The sequence below is a fragment of the Gigantopelta aegis genome, chromosome 4 (genome assembly GCF_016097555.1).
Source record: "Gigantopelta aegis isolate Gae_Host chromosome 4, Gae_host_genome, whole genome shotgun sequence".
In the NCBI taxonomy this organism is placed as follows: Eukaryota; Metazoa; Mollusca; class Gastropoda; order Neomphalida; family Peltospiridae; genus Gigantopelta; species Gigantopelta aegis.
Genome location: NC_054702.1, coordinates 90,708,233 through 90,723,971, shown reverse-complemented (window position 1 = coordinate 90,723,971; position 15,739 = coordinate 90,708,233). Strand labels below are relative to the sequence as shown.

The 15,739-nt window shown below is 38.1% G+C and overlaps 1 protein-coding gene across 1 annotated transcript in view; it reads left to right on the top strand.

Moving 5' to 3' along the window:
• The first annotated feature begins 8,570 nt into the window (after nt 1–8,570).
• The window catches only part of LOC121371395 (neuroglobin-like), a 77,910-nt gene continuing 70,741 nt past the window's right edge, over nt 8,571–15,739 (top strand). The window contains exon 1 of the mRNA XM_041497262.1: nt 8,571–8,703. The gene's annotated coding sequence lies outside the window, so the exon portion shown is untranslated. The remainder of the gene's footprint in view (nt 8,704–15,739) is intronic.

Genomic DNA, 15,739 nt, shown 5'->3' with positions numbered 1-15,739 from the left:
TCGATAAAACTTGGATTATAATTCATATTTTAATATTTATTTAACATAAAAAGTGTATCTTACAAATAAATTATATTGTTATGTACATGATTATCACAGTTGTTTTTCCGTCAACTGTTCAGTGGTGAAAACAAAACACAACGAAAACAGTTAAACAAGCATTGTCAACTTGCAATTACTTATCACAATAAGTCGAGCTTAGTCCGTCCTCATGTTTTCTTTACTCTTAGCTTTCTGTTTTGTTTCTGATTTCTTATCCAACGAATAAAGTTTGTTCCAAATCTCACCACCTTGTTCCCCTTTTTCGGCCGGGCAGCTGGCACACGTATATGGTCACCCAGAATATTAGCGGCACACAACATTTCTCTGGTCTTTGAGTCTGTTGATTCAGTATTTCCAGGTCTGTGAGCTCCCTTCATTTTCGTCTTTTCTAGAAGATTGCCTCTGTTATTCATGTAAGTGATGGTCTGACACACGAACCTGTTAAACTCAGACGGTGACGTCACAGCAGACATGTTGAGGTTTGCGTGTAGATTTTTCAGATTTTCGTAAAACATTTCTTCACTTGAAACAGCGTTCGGAAACCTGTCATCGTTAAAAGTCTGGCAGAAACAACAGCTGCAATGCTTCACTTCAGCAGTGTTACCCTCAGCACTGATGGTTTTATCCAAACGTGGCTCAAGCACGGCTGCACTGGGTATTAGCTGCGACATTGTCAGAGACCTCCTTCCATGACAGAGTTGTCTCCCATGCGGTTTTTCTTTAAACGAGGTAGCAAGAGAGTTGACTAAAACGTCCATGGAAAAACTGCTGTCGTCTGCTTCGTCGTCACTGAAAGAGTAGTTCACGAGCTGTACAGTCGGGAAAACATCATCAACGTCATCAAGACGACACCGCTTACCATCACCAACCACGGCGACATCGCAATCGTTGTTGCTCTTTCTCTTCATTTTCTAGCCAAACTTTAGTTTAAAAAAAATCAAAACTTAGCTGGTTTGAAATACAGCAGACGTGGTTGCAGAATGACTGTCAAGTAAGAAGGATGAAGTAGGAAATGATGATTTACGATTATCGTCTGGTATTTATGTACAGACATGTACAGACGATGTTAACATCAAACCAATTAAAAGAGCAACTCGTTTCTTAACAAAACCACAGGAGCTTCATTAGCCTTAATGAGGTTTACTTGTCCATAGTATTCCTTCTTGGTCGGTGCTTGTAATTCTATCAAGATAAAATAATTAAATTAATTAAAACAGTTGGTAATTAGCGCGTAACAATGAGGGTCGCCAGACAGAAAGGAAAATGTGCTAGACGGTTTATTGAAGAAACCCGACAATGTTTGATCATGTCCTTGAAGGAATTTTAATTATGACAAAAACATTTAATTAGGTACGATCTAAAAAAAAAAAAAGACGCAAAAATATTGAATATTATTTTGTACGTTTTAATTTAAAAATAATTTGTATCTTATAATTTGTATATGATAAAGTCACAAAATCTCACGCTCGTTTCTTTTCGCATATATACAATAGATTTTATTTTACAATCGAATATCATTTGTATCTTTTTTTCACATTTTTAAATTTGTTTATTTCGCAATTATTTCTTTTTTTAATTCACAGATCTTTTTTTAATTTTACAAGATCTCACATTTCCAGGGAAGAGCGTTAGATGGCGTACACGATAGAAAACCTGCCAATTTGATCATAACATTGACAGGTACCAACGTTTGGTGAAAATAAAGAGCTTAAAATGTAGACCTTTAATAATAGCAGAAAGCAAAAATAAGTTGAATATAGCAATAATGTAATTATTATTTTGTGTACATTATTATAGGCTAACGAATACAACTCAAGTATACACAAAATATATTTACATTAAAATAAAGCTATCCCTGGTTATGTAAGTTTAGAGACTGAGCAGAAAATAAATCAAAGGGAGGCAAAAAAAGGACGTGGAAATTTTATACATTTTAGTCACAAACAGGACCAAACAATATATATACACACACACACACACACACACACACACACAGAGAGAGAGAGAGAGAGAGAGAGAGAGAGAGAGAGAGAGAGGGAGAGAGAGAGAGATGGAGAGCGAGAGAGTATAGTGTTAAACAGACTGGTACATGACCCATTTGTTTGAAATTTGTTATGTAAGCTTTTACTGAAATAAACTTTTTCTCAATTATATATCTATCATTCAAAGTATTGTTTGTCATTCGTAAATGAAAAAAATAGTAACAAAAACAGATCAAATATTTTATATGTTGTAATGTTCATACCCAATAAAATTAATTTGGCATCAAAAGACAAATTATGAATATCAGTACAATTATCCATTAGAAACTGGAGAAAGTCATTCCAGAAAGTTTTTATCATTTATATTTCTAGTATACATATGGATATGGATGAAACCAAAACATACCACGGGCGTAGGAAGGTGCCAAAAAGTGGGGGCACACACACGTGTATATATTCTTGCTACTAATGAATTTTTTTTAGCGGGTTTCCTCTCTAAGACTATATGTCAGAATTACCAAATGCGTGACATCCAGTAGCCGATGATTAATTAATCAATGTGCTCTAGTGGTGTTGTTACAAAGAACAAATTTCCTCTCTCTCTCTCTCTCTCTCTCTCTCTCTCTCTCTCTCTCTCTCTCTCTCTCTCTCTCTCTCTCTCTCTCTCTCTCTCTGCATGTGGACAACATTCGCATTTAATGACAGACATGCTGTTTCTTCTCATACACTTCCTGAGTGCAATAAATTTGCAGTCTAAGGGTAATAACCTCTCAGTCTGAACACGTGGTCAGCGAGGTGCACGGTGTTGCTGTTTCCAATGAAGCGAGACCAGATCAGTGATACCACGGAACCGAGATGACACCAGTCAGATAAATACATTAAACTAGACCCTGCCAAAACGTCCAGGCTGTATTAAGCCACGTGAAGAAGTTGTCGAGAGACGTGACTTTTCCAGTCACGGAATTCGAATCATCTTAAAGGGAGGAAAGGGTCAAAATTCAGATAATCGTGTCACACGTGAAATGTGGCATTATTCGGGCCTCTAATTTGACATTTTTTCCCATTTTAAAGGTACATTATCATAGTTGCAACTGATGCAACCATGATAGATATGTTTACATTTGCTAGTATTTATCACATTGGTCATTCTCTTTAGATGTTCTAAAACTAAAAAGTCTAGTAGTAAATGGCATTACATAGTTGAAGGTATGATTTTTACATCCTAAAACTTAGTATTTTTGGCTGGAATCCGCCATTATGTAACTTTGATATAGCCCTTTAATTTTTTTCCCGTTCTCCTCATTAACTTTACAATGCCGCTCTTATATTTTCAAAGAGAAAATCTAAAGAAATCTTGTTCCAACTTACTCACGCGTTCATTCTCCACTAATTGGCATGTTTAACATAGATGAAACTTTAAAAATACGAAAACACCTGTTAAAAAAAATAAACATCTTGGCGTAAGTCGTAAGCGATCCAAATGTGATTTTAAAAATAAGATAATGAGAAGAGAATACGAACTTGAAATAACTGAGCGTTGTACAGTGGACACCCTCTAAACCAGACACCTTTAAGATCCAAGTTAAAAGTTTCACCTTTTAATTCTTTTCGCGGTATGTTCCGACATTTTGAACATCGATATCGGGCCTGTATGACACGGGGGCCAGGGAGGCACGTACCCCGCCCCCCACCCCCCACCTCCCACACCCACACATTCACTCGAGGGCAAAAATATACGTTTTCGTGTCCTACTCCCTATAAGTAATGATAAAAACATGGCTTGTGCCCCTTCACTAGAGACTGTGACCCCCATTAGCAGCTGACCCCCCCCCCCCAGCAGCCCCCCCCCCCCCCCCCCCCCCGATGTTGTTCCTAATGGCCTGAATATGGAAGTTGTCATCTTGTTTATTTGTTATTTGTTAACAAGAACTAAAAATAACTGTGCCTCTGTAATAGCATATATTATACACTCAATGATTGTAGCTTAAAACGTGACGAGATGTTGCTGAAAAACATAATTTTCATTTATTTCCTGTCCACGTTTCTGGCTGTTCGCTATATTCCACATAATTACACACTCGTTTTATGATACCAAACATTCCATGAGGTTCACTAGCTGATACCATACAATGACTTGCATTTACCTACTGGAACAAAATCAGCAAAGGACCTTATCCAAGTGGATCCAATTATGATAGCATGGCCACTTCAAAGTACAGACGTTGCTGGAGCGTATCTTCAACACCAAGTCCATGTCCGCCCTAAAGTAAAAGATAGTTCCTTGCAGTTTGTAGGTCAGTTAATTCTTTGTGGTGTAGGACGGCATCAAAGGTGCTCTTGTTTAATGCCAAATGGTGTCTTAAAGATGAACTGCGTACAAAATGCGTGTGTTTAAAACCCTTGCAATTAACCAAATATGTATGGCAAAAAAAACCCAACAATACCATTGAATAAAACCCTGAATATAGTCCAAAGCAAAAAAGTGCCGTAGAGAATTAAAACCTCCACGGCAACCTCCACGGCATATACGGCTTTTAATACAGGGATCATTTGCTTTCATATTCAAAATGATATTCTAGTCATGCAATACAAAAATCAAGCTATTTAATGGAGCTGTTGATATGAATGATAAACAGTACCAAGTTCCCTCAATCCGTTGATCAGTCCATGTTTTTGCCAGTGTGATACTTTAAGTGATTCTGTCGTGTGGAATGTGATACTTTAAGTGGTGGTCTTCGTGTAAATTGGCCATAGAAAATTATAAAGCAGTGCTTAATGTTAAAAGTCCAATGCAGTGTAAACATAACGCAGTTCTCGACGTTGTTGGCAATGTTAATAATGGCTAATGTGTTATTAAATCACTTATCTTTTCTAATGTTTTATTTATGTCGGTGACTGGTTAATGGTCTAATATGAACCAAAATGGTCTAACAGCAGGATTGGAAGGAAAGGATTGTTGGTTTAACGACACCCCGGCTTACCGTTTTAAACTACGCCTTTTAGGTATTAATATTGTTGGGGAATCGGATGTCATTTCTAAACGATTATTAGAGTGCACCAAATAATCGATGGGTAATTGATAATCAATCAAATGTACATGCTGTTTTTGGGACGTTAACCTTATCTGCAGCACCAAACCAAACAATTAAGATGTGTTATTTTCTATAATAAAACTGTTAAATAATAAACATATACGAGTATAGGTAATCCAAAAGTTTCTGTCAACATATAAAAAGCCAAATAAATAAATAGAAATCCAGAAAGAAAAAACGCACAAAAAAACAACAAAAAACAAACAACACAATTAATAAATAAATAATTGCGACCAAAATCAAGTGAAGGAATAAAATACATTGTGTCTCTTGACAAGTAGCATATCATTTTATTTTTAATGTAAATATTTATTAAATAAAAGAAACAAACATGACTAAAATATTTTCTCCGGGAAATGAATCAGCGATTTTGATCATAGACCAATGAGTATAAAGTTGTACAAAATGACCTCTAAAACGTGACCAGTCGTCGCAAAAGGTCATTTTTCACTGAGCATACACACATGCTCAACTTAGTTTTAGAGGGTTTATCAACTCAAGACTATAATTTATACACTACAAATTTATACATTCAAATTAAACAAATCACATCCTTGTTTTCGTTCATCTTCCTATCTTCATATTCCGCATTTCACTGCCTGCACTATTAACTATTTTGTTCGCGCTGCTTATTTATCGTAACCTTGTTTGTGAAAATATGTAAGAATCTGTATGAAAATAGTTCTGTATAGATATAAACAAAAGCGGTGTGTTTTTAAGGTAGTAAATCAACGTATATTATCAGTTTGTTCATCCCATGCAGCATTCAGGTCGGTAATTGGAGATAACACTCGAATAAATCACTTAGTCTATCTAAGACATCGTTCACGCGAATGTGCTTATTAAATTTGCCCTATCGCATATTACGACACCTGTTGATTATGCAACAGAAGAGAATGAAAAGCTATATTTCATAATCATTCTAACACATGCCACGGGCACGTTTTTTTAGCAAGCGTTTGAACTTGTGTTCTGGTCAGGCACAATTTCACAAAACACCGTAAGCCTAGTTTTGCACATAAACCACAATGTTTATTACTATTATAGTACAACAAGTATAGTTAAAAGTACATGTAGTTCATTTTCTTTTGTCCTTAAAATACTCCACCTTCTGTAATGATGTAAATGTCTTCGTGAAATAGATGCCAAACACTTGTACATGTATGCCTGGTATAACTGCTAGTCGCAGACGTAAACTTACGATGTTTTGTGAAATAGGCCCCTGGGCCCCGTTCCACGAAGCGATCTTAGCCCTAAGATCAACTTAAATGCATAGGGTAACTATGCGCTTAACGTAATCTTAGGGCTAAGATCGCTTCGTGAAACGGGCCCTCGACAGTAAGTTGATATGAATACAAAGATAGAACTTCCGACCCTCTCCATCTCAATATTAACTCGATCTCTTCTGCTCTTCTGGTTGGAGGAGGGGGGGGGGGGGGGGAGGAGAGGGTGGAGGGGTGCTGTGGTGGTAGAGCGCTCGCCTGAGGTGTGATGGGTCCTAGGGTCGATCGTCGTCGGTGAATTCTGAGAACTATTTCTGAGATGGTCCGATTGACTCATGAGTAATGAAGTCACCGTCAAATGTCGGATGAGATACATATTTATAACTATTATTTATCACCGTTAAATAAACAAATAACAAACACACTGGTAGTTTGTATTTATAAATATTTATTAATTTAAAAAATCGTTCTTTATTATGCTGTTGTAGAATCTTGTGCGACATATTGACAACGTTGAGAAAAAATGAAAGTGCATGAAGCACAGGCGGAGGCCCTTTACCTGTTATTGTTGCAATCACTACATTACATTGATCTCTCCTGTATTTCAAGTTAAAAACAAAATATGCCGACGCTCATGCGTAGAGTGACGATTATTTTCAATTTCTTTATTGACTTTATTGATGAAAATGATTAAAGTAAACCGGCGAGGCCTGCCTAGGCTGACCAGTTGATTGGTGTTACATGCCAGGTTCATTCAGCTAACGATTATCGTAGTACAATTGTCTGTACTAGAAAGATAATTACCGATAGGTGCTAAAAAGCAACATGATAAGCCGGCATATGATCTAGGATTAATTCGTTCCACTTCCGAATTTATAATAACTTACTTTGTGACTGACGTAAAAGGGTCGATGAAAAATTCGTACATAAATAATGTTTTTGTATTTCTTCGGATAGACTTAGTCGTTCGAGCTAAATATGTTTAATTTTACAGTTCGGACCAATAAACTAGTTCGAGAGAAAGCTTCTATTCGACCCCAGGGGTATTCGACCAATCAGCACCAAAATAAAAGGGTTTAATAGAGAGAAAAAATCGGGACATTGTTCTTGGTTCGAGAATACCGGTAGGTTCGACCGTTGGGCGTTCGAGCCAATGAGATTCTACTTATATATATATATATATCCTAGCGTCATATGTTTTCGATACGATAAGCAAAATTTTTTAAATATAATAAAAACAATACTTCGTACATACAATACTACTTTACCTTTCTCAAGTCACATTAATTTATTATAAAAAAACAAACAGTGATAATTTCCCATGAACGCCAAGTTATCCTCCAAAAAAACTAGTTGCTAAGTCGTACAGATGTTTCCGCTATATTTTCACAAACGTCATATAATTAAACATGTTAATGTTCAGTGACGCCTCAATTACGACTATCACTTGGTAATGTTGACCCTTAGTCTAAAGAGAGAAAACTGATTAAAATTAACAACAATTTACTAGTATGTAGATGTAATAATATTTAGCAAAATCAAGCAAAGCTAACACTAGTAATCTAGGAAAGAAACATTTGTTTAATGACACCTGCACATTTTGGTGTCTAACACATAACCATTTCAAAACGAAAAATGCAAGGTATTATTGATACACATTTCCCACAGACATTACAGCACATAGAACGGATTTTGGAGCACCAGTCGTGGAGCACTGGTTGGAACGGTTAAAAACCAAGTTCTCTACATAGACACAACCGAACTATAAAGGTGACCGATCCCATCAGGTATTGCCACTAAGGTGATCGCTCTACCACTGAGCTACATCCCGCCTTCTCCTAACGTACTAGTGTTTATAAAAAAACAGCCTGCTAGATACGATGTTTCTGATATGTCGACACAGTTCGGTTTAACAGCGATTTCTAGATGACTTATTGCAACATCTTGCTTTAGTTTTCCTACATATTCCCATTACCTTATCTCATATAAGACATGTGAAACAAGTTGGATATCCTCTCATTTCCAACTTCTATACGCAGAGTTTGGAAATATTCAACTTTTTTTTTCTTTTTTTTTTACAAAAGTAATACTGATATTGAAAGTCATATTACGCAGATTGTTTATTTAAGAAAAGATCATTGTAGTGTTATGTCACCTTGCCCTGCAATAGACTGGCACCACACATACGCTACAGTATCAGGCTTATCAGAAACCAGTGGCGGCAGCGCAGTGGAAGAGGGGTCATGGGTTGAAAACGAGCGGCACCAGTCGTACATAAAAACTCATCCCATCACTTACCTGTCTGCAAATACGCCACGATCTTTCAACAACACCAAACAGGAAATCAACTTATTAGTAGATAAGGTAAGAATTTTCTAGTTTGCAAATTTCAATAAAAAGTAACCCTCATGTGACTCTAGTTTCAGTCAAATTATTGCTTATCTAGGCTAAGTTAAAATTGTTGGATAATTATAAAAAAATACGTGTATTTTCTGAAACTTTGAAGTCTATGGGAAAAATCTTGATTCTTGTACCGACGGATACTGCATTTTTGGCATTGATATATTAATAAATGTATAATAAAAGTATACATAATATGCGAAAGAAAGTAAATAAAATGTAGATCCTTTGATGTAATGCCATAATATGCCACACTGTATGTTGATTAATAAAACAGTATCAGAATCGATGTAGGTTAAACAGTATAATTAGACAAATTTTAACATTCATCTTAAAAACAATCCTCTAGGAAGTTAGATTGTTCCTGTAGAAGGTTCTGCAAATTCCACCGCATGGCATCCGTAGTATTCCAGATGGCCTCCATCATAATGTGCAATAAATGGAGAAGCACCAAAATATTGCCATAGCTGCTTAACTATGCAGTGAAACAATGAATATATTCATAATCTGAAGTATGCTGAAAACAATGAAGTCAGACAAAATTAGTTTTTTTTGTTTCAGCTAATTAGCATTTAAATCTTCAATAGCCGCCATCTAGGCAAGTCATTTCTAAAAAAAAACAAAAAAAACGCAAGCATAAAATTTACATAATGTTATAATTATACACCACAGAACGATTGCTTCCTTATCTGTATGCATGTACATGTACTACTACGATGTATACAAGCTTTAATTACTAAACACATTTATATACTTTGGGGGGCGGGACGTAGCCCAGTGGTGAAGCGTTCGCTTGATGCGCGGCCGGTCTAGGATCGATGCCCGTCGGTGGACCCATTGGGCTATTTCTTATTCCAGCCAGTGCTCCACAACTGGTGTAACAAAGGTCGTGGTATGTACTATCCTGTCTGTGGGATGGTGCATATAAAAGATCCCTTGCTGCTAATCGAAAAGAGTAGCCCATGAAGTGGCGACAGCGGGTTTCCTCTCTCAATATCCGTGTGGTCATAACGTAACTTATTTCTATGAATTAGCATACTCCAAAACATGGATGTACACATCAAAGTCATTGACCTACGGTCTTGGATTGTTATGAAGTGTTTTCATATTCATCACAGTTTGTGATAGCGGACATACTGAATATTAAAAATACCAAAGGGAGGATTTTGTGGAACTTTGTTTTTACTCATTTATTGTCACCAGACCATTGCGACGGTGTCATGATGGTGGATTGGGATGTCTTTTAGTATATACCTACTATACTCGTGTCTTATGGTTCAGCACTTACGCAAAACGAAATACAAAATTATGTTTAAAAAAAGGGAAAAAAGGCAAAAGAAAAAAACAAATGACATTTATGCTGACGTTTGCATATAATTATGAATATAATTTTCTGGAGTTCTTTACAAAAAAATGCAACTTTGTACAAATTTATTCAAGGTTTTTACAACTTAATAACATACATTGTGTTCTCTTCCTTGTCGAGTGGCTTGCATGAATACAGTCCCCGTGTATCACTGGCATCAGTTGTTCATTATAAAGCCCTATCAATTTGTGGTGCTAAGAACTCTGGTGAATTTGCTAACGAATATTTCATGTTGTTGAAAACCTTTTTATATGCAATTGTCGATACACATTTCTTTTTTCTTACCGAGGTTTGCTGTAGGTACATCATCATCACCGTCTACATCGTGACACTCAATCAATCAATCAATCAATCAATCAGTTAACCATTTGACTCTTGCTTACATTCACTGAAGGTTCAAGCACGACTGTCTTGGGCACATCCTCCGAGATTCCCCGCTGGAGGTGTCCAAGACAGGTACTTCTACACCTACCTTCATATAATTTCTAGATAAGCACATAATTGTGACCGGTGGCGGAATTTAGCTCAGTCGGTAAAGCGTTAGTCTAAGGAGTTTTTTCCCCGTCTCAGTCAGTGCCTGGCGACTGATACGTTAAAGGCTGCAATAAGTTTAAACTATGTCGAGATGTCATTTTATTCCTTTCCTTTCCTACTGAATGAATGAATGAATGAATAAATGAATGAATGAATGTTTAACAACACTCTAGGTGTCTCCTTTCCAAATGATGGCCTGTTGTACAGTGGTCCAATTAACCAATATCCAGGTATCACTATTAAGAAGACGAGATTACAATGTGTCCTGTCTATCATCTTGTCATTTGCTGCGGTACGGGAATTACCTCAGTCCGTAGAGTGCTCGTCTCATGTGCTTGGGTCGTTGGTACAAACTATCTCGGCGGACCCATTGTTTTTCCCGTCCCAACCAGCGCCACACGACTGATATATTAAAAGTCGTGGCATGCGCTGCTCTGTGTGGGAAAGTGCATATAAAAGGTCTCCTCTGAAGAGTGACAATTACCAAACATTTAATATCCATTAGCCGATTATTCATTAATCAGTGTGCTCTAGTGGTATCAATAAACCTTAAATTGTTATCTGTATACTACAAGGTTATATATATATATATATATATATATATATATATATATAGAGGTTATTACCAGAGTGTTTTTTGGTATCGTCAATATCATATATTAGAAATAAAAATTGTATTATGCGAGCCTATGGCAAGCATAATACATTATTTTTATTCCTAATATATGATATTGACGATACCGAAATACACGAGGGTAATAATCTCTTTATCATATAAGCATAATACATTATTTTTATTCCTAATATATGATATTGACGATACCGAAATACACGAGGGTAATAATCTCTTTATCATATAAGCTTAATACAACATAGATATTCAAATGACGTAAGAATATGTGGCGCGGTGTATTTTTTAATGGAATGACGTCAAACTCGAATGACGTCATTTTGGATGTCCTTACATCAAAATAAAGTTATGCCTAACGTTTTTTGTTTTCTGAACGCTGGACAGCTTTCAGTGTCAAATTGCCATTGAAATGTTTTTATTTGATGACTATGAATGCATACGTCAATCATGGAGTGTCACCTAAGTACGTTTGCTTAAATGTCAATAAACCTAGTGCCGAGACCTCGACTAATTTACATCTAATTTGCTAAGTTATCAAATTCTTAAAGTATGTGATCTGAAAAATATTACATACTTTGATTGCACTGAAAATGTATATATTTGTCCTATAACTTGCCCATGATATCCATGTCATAAACCCATGTTTAACCCGGTTAATAATGGTATGCAAATCTGCAAGGTATCTAGGTAATTTGTTGCTGTGGATGGGTCATTTGCTTACAAGCCAACAAGGTCTGTATACCTGAGCGTAACGTTTTCAAAGATTTGTTTGAAACGCGTGACGTCAAACTAATTTGTGTTAATCGTGATGACGTCATATTACCGATGGCGGCGACTTTAGTACTGTGATTTACTAAATCTTTTATTAAAATGTTATTTTAGGAGTCTTATAGGATAAATAGAATTCGCTACTCGTGTTTTTTAATATGTAAAATATCAACCTCGTCTAGTTAATCGGGATTTGTCTCGGCAGAGCCTCGACGAATACCGATTAACATAGACTTGGTTGATATTTTCCATATTAAAAAACACTCGTGACGAATCCTCTCTCTATATATATAAAACACCCACCTATGATCCGACTGTAGTTAAATTCTTGTGTTCTAATCTCGCTGCACGTATTTCGCCACTTGAGGTTCAGTGGAATTGCTACCTTGAAGTACGTTCCGTTTTTCGCATGTCGTGTCTGCTACTCATCTGTTGTCGTTACTCTTTTAACTCGAGTGGCTTTCGCAGCCGTACCGTACTCATTCCGTCTGAGTACGAGTGCACACCTCACACAGAACTGGAAGTGATATCCACCTCCATCGATCGGTATCTTTCAATGTGTTTATAACTGTTATTATATCACATAGTGAAGATATCATTCACTAGTAGTGTGCGTGTGGATCACTGCTCGTTATACATTGTATGAAAGTTAGTGATAAATAAGCTCTACCACCCCAAGTTTCCAGCTTATGCACCATGTACACTAATCAACTTATTTGCTATGTCGAAAGAAAGAAAGAACCACACAGATATTGAGAGAGGAAACCCGCTGTCGCCACTTCATGGGTTATTATTGTCGATTAGCAGCAAGGGATCTTTTATATGCACCATCCCACAGACTGGGCAGTACATACCACGGCCTTTGATATACCAGTCGTGGTTCACTGGCTAGAAAGAGAAATAGCCCAATGGGCCCACCGACTGGATCGATCCCAGACCGACCGCGCATCGAGCGAGCGCTTTATCACTGTGCTACGTCCAGTCCCATGCTTAGTCGAAGTCACAATGGATTCCGATCGTCATCATTGTGAACGTTAAATTTGCTTTTAATCTTAGAAATCTTGTAGGACATTTTACTCACTTCAGAGCAATAAAACGAACAGATGCCTCTTTGACGTAAAAAGTGTAATTTTTTATTACACAGGTTGAAAGGACTCTAGGTAGAACTAAACCAAATAACTTCGGCTGGGTCAAAGTTGGAGGTACTTTTGATAAAGAAGTGAACACCCCAAGTCCTATGACTGGTGATAAATGTGAGTGTGTTGTTTGTATAAAAAATAGTTTCATCTGGGCAATTTATGCAATTTCATCTAGTACCACTGTGTCAAGTAGCCTTGTGCTTGAAACATGTATGGGGTACGTGTAAAAAAAAAAGTACTCGAATGTTTTTTCTGATTCATTTTAAGGGTGAGGGTGGTAGTATTTATATCCGTGGCGTTTATGTCGATTGATACGCTGTAGGTAGGAGTTTTAGCCACATATGTTACTATTGTCGTCTATGGGATTTGATTTGGTAGTATATTATGCCCTAATTCGTTTCTACTGCTTCCTTCTTAGTAAAAGCCAGTCTTGTGGTGTCAGCAGGTTACTCTTCTCTACCCCCAGTCTTGTGGTGTCAGCAGGTTACTCTTCTCTACCCCCAGCAGGTCACTCTTCTCTACCCCCAGTCTTGTGGTGTCAGCAGGTCACTCTTCTCTACCCCCAGTCTTGTGGTGTCAGCAGGTTACTCTTCTCTACCCCCAGTATTGTGGTGTCAGTAGGTTACTCTTCTCTTCAGCAGGTCAGTAGGTTACTCTTCTCTACCCCCCCCCCCCCCAGTCTTCTAGTGCCAGCAGGTTACTCTTCTCTACCCCCCCCCCCTCCCAGCCGTGTGGTGTCAGCAGGTGTCTCTTCTCTACCCCCAGTCTTGTGGTATCAGCAGGTTACTCTTCTCTACCCCCAGTCTTGTGGTGTCAGCAGGTTACTCTTCTCTACCCCCAGTCTTGTGGTGTCAGTAGGTTACTCTTCTCTACCCCCAGTATTGTGGTGTCAACAGGTTACTCTTCTCTACCCTCCTCCCCACCACCCCCAGTCTTGTGGTGCCAGCTGGTTACTCTTCTCTACCCCCAGTCTTGTGGTGTCAGCAGGTGTCTCTTCTCTACCCCCAGTCTTGTGATGTCAGCAGGTTACTCTTCTCGACCCCCAGGATTGTCGTGTCAGCAGGTGTCTCTTCTCTAACCCCAGGCTTGTGGTGCCAGCAGGTGTCTCTTCTCTACCCCCAGTCTTGTGGTGTCAGCAGGTGTCTCTTCTCTACCCCCAGTCTTGTGGTGTCAGCAGGTGTCTCTTCTCTACCCCCAGTCTTGAGGTGCCAGCAGGTGTCTCGTCTCTACCCCCAGTCTTGTGGTTCAGACAGAATACAGTAGTAGACACCAAGTCGTCTTCTCTACCCCCAGTCTTGTGGTTCAGACAGAATACAGTAGTAGACACCAAGTCGTCTTCTTTACCCCCAGTCTTGTGGTGTCAGCAGGTGTCTCTTCTCTACCCCAGTCTTGTGGTTCAGACAGAATACAGTAGTAGACACCAAGTCGTCTTCTCTACCCCCAGTCTTGTGGTTCAGACAGAATACAGTAGTAGACACCAAGTCGTCTTCTCTACCCCCAGTCTTGTGGTTCAGACAGAATACAGTAGTAGACACCAAGTTGTCTTCGTGCGACTCCAGTGTCACTTGCTATGACGGGCGAGACGTAGCCCAATGGTAAAAAGTTCGGCTGGTGCGCGGTCAGTTTAGGGTCGATCCTCGCCGCTTTCTCGTTCTAGCAAGAGCATCACAACTGGTCTATCAAAGGCAGTGGTAAGTGTTATCATGTCTGTTGGATAGTGCATATAAAATATACCTAGTGGTGTTCTAGTGGTGTCGTTAAACAAAACAAACTTTGATAAATTATCAAAAGAGCATAAATAGAATTTGGGATATTTGTGAATATGAAAAATACAAGGTATAACAATACTCAGAATAGTGTGTAAAATTGTTTACACCGTTTCTATATACTTACACCTCTATGGGTATTGAAAATAAAAAGCTTTTAAAAGAAATAGAATAACAAACTCGGTACAGTTATCAAATTTATGTTTCCTCTCTCTCTCTCTCTCTCTCTCTCTCTCTCTCTCTCTCTCTCTCTCTCTCTCTCTCTCTCTCTCTCTCTCTCTCTCTCTCTCTCATATAAACATTAAATGAAGAATATGTATCTCCAGCAAAATGTTCTCTGTCAATATTACCATCGTATCGTCTGCTAATTTCATAAAGCAGTCCAATTGAGCTCCATCTGTGTGTGCATACGATCATGCTCAGCCCGAACATCGAGAACCGGGATATCTGTCATACATTGTGAACAAATGTTCGGTTTAGCATATTTACTTTAACATATTTACATGCTTATGCAGTTATGCCGTCATCAAATTTTATGTAGTAACTGGCGCTATTCCAATCGGTTTTCCTAAAATGAAATCAACCGGTCTTGGCGATGTAGTAGTTAAGCCACCGTAAATAAGGCTGGTAGGTATTGGGTTCGCCTACTGGTACCGTCTCCCACCCAGAGCAAGACTCGGTGGGTAGGTGTAAGGCAACTACATCGACTTCTCTCTCACTAACCACCAACGCTCTGTCCAGGGCAGACAGTCCAGATAACTGAGGTGTGTGTCCAGGACAGCGTGCTTGAACCTTA